The sequence below is a fragment of the Panthera onca genome, chromosome B1 (assembly GCF_046562875.1).
Source record: "Panthera onca isolate mPanOnc1 chromosome B1, mPanOnc1 haplotype 2, whole genome shotgun sequence".
NCBI classification, from domain to species: Eukaryota; Metazoa; Chordata; class Mammalia; order Carnivora; family Felidae; genus Panthera; species Panthera onca.
In genome coordinates, this window is record NC_138342.1 from 122,167,344 (window position 1) to 122,169,076 (window position 1,733).

At 39.3% G+C, this 1,733-nt stretch overlaps 1 pseudogene; it reads right to left on the bottom strand.

Moving 5' to 3' along the window:
• Positions 1–339: 339 nt before the first annotated feature.
• Positions 340–1,465, bottom strand: LOC132692997 (ethanolamine kinase 1 pseudogene; annotated as a pseudogene).
• Positions 1,466–1,733: the final 268 nt, after the last annotated feature.

Sequence of the window (1,733 nt, forward strand, 5' to 3'; positions counted from 1 at the left end):
ACATTCAACAAACAGATGAAACAGATGAAAGTCACAGAATCCTGTTAAATTTATAACCATTCACATATAACATAGATTACATTATCAAAGAAAGGATTAAACGGACATCTTCATAGCTTTTTGCAAATTCAACATATTTCTAGGCCTCCACATAGTGAAAGCAATAGGCAGATTTCTTGACATCATTCAATCTATTTAAACAATAAAAAGATTGATTGTATAGGGGCACAATTTGTCAAGCAAGATTAAATAACAGAATTCTAATTAATATTGGCTTTTCAGAATTTCTTAAGAAGAGACATACAAGGATTGCTCAGCGCCTACAAATAATTAAATCTCTTAAGCACTTAATACAGTAACTGCAGGCTTCATTTTGAAGTCTTTGTTAAAACGAACAATTGCATACTCAGGGAAATCAAACTCAACAGTGGAGTATTTGGCTTTAATCAGAGCCCACAATCCCCAAAGATAAGAGAAGCCAGTGCAAACTGACTTGACTATTTTTACCTCCTTTTCCATAACTTCTGTCTCTAAAGTCCTTATATTCTTTGTAGGCTTCAAGGTAAGAATATAGTCACTGGCCCTGGAGTTTCCCATCTGGATAGAGAATATAGTCTACACCACTCGGACATACACATTCACTGAAATGATTTCTAATATCATGTAGCAGGTAGTTATGCCAAGAATTTTAGAATCAATGAACTGTATGACAGCTTGTTTCTCACCATAAATTCTATTCTTCCACAAGAGGACATTACGGCAAAGCACAACTAACTGGTAATCCCAGGTTGGAAAGAATCTTCTTGAATGTCATCGCCTCCTGAAGAACCTGAGGGTTTCGTATATTACTTCGGAACATTTTCTTAATGTCTCTATCTGCAAATGCTGTGGGAATGGGAGAGAAATATCTTCCCATCTGTAGCCACTGATTACATTTGGGAATTCAACCATTGTGTGCATGAATAGTATAGATTTTAGCAAGCTGATGAGCTATTAGCCTGAAAAAAAGCTGGGTTGCAGACACCACAGTGTTTTTCTCGGTATAAACTAATAGCATGGCTCATTACTGAAGGTCCAACTGAGCTGTGGTGTGCAACTATGAGCTTACAATACTCAAAAACTCTTTATCTCCATATCTCACCAACTAACCTCTCAGTCTTATTGTCGTAGCTTGTCACTAGGATTGTATCTTCCATTATATTATTCACATAGCAGCCAGTAAGTTTGTGATTTCATCTATAATGATCTGCAGGTCTCCTCCTGGTTGGAGGAGGTTGTGGGGGGGCTCCCACCGTGGCCACAGCTGTTGAAGGTGGTTCAGAGACCTTCCTGACAGCTCTGCTCCTCCTGACCCTGAATCATGACGTTCAACTTAAGCACCTCCAGGGAGCCCACTGATATAATTAGCCATGGTCCAGGCTACAGTAGAGACCACTGCAAAGAAAGTGCCAAAGCCAAAAACCATGGTGGGTGCTGACTAGCTGGCCTGTGACTTCCTGAGAGACTCCATGCATCTGATGCCTTCTGTTTAGTTGTTTAGTTTATTACTTTTGACTCCAAACCACTGCTTCAAAGCCGATTCATGTTCACCTTCTTCCCTCTCTATAGGATGAGTAAGGATTTTGTCCTCAAATTTTAGGCTTCGAGGTTATGGCCTTTCCCTGGTTTTACTGATGATCCTGAGGATATTTTTTTATTTTTCCCTGCTCAGTTTGTTCCTTATTGGTTCTATG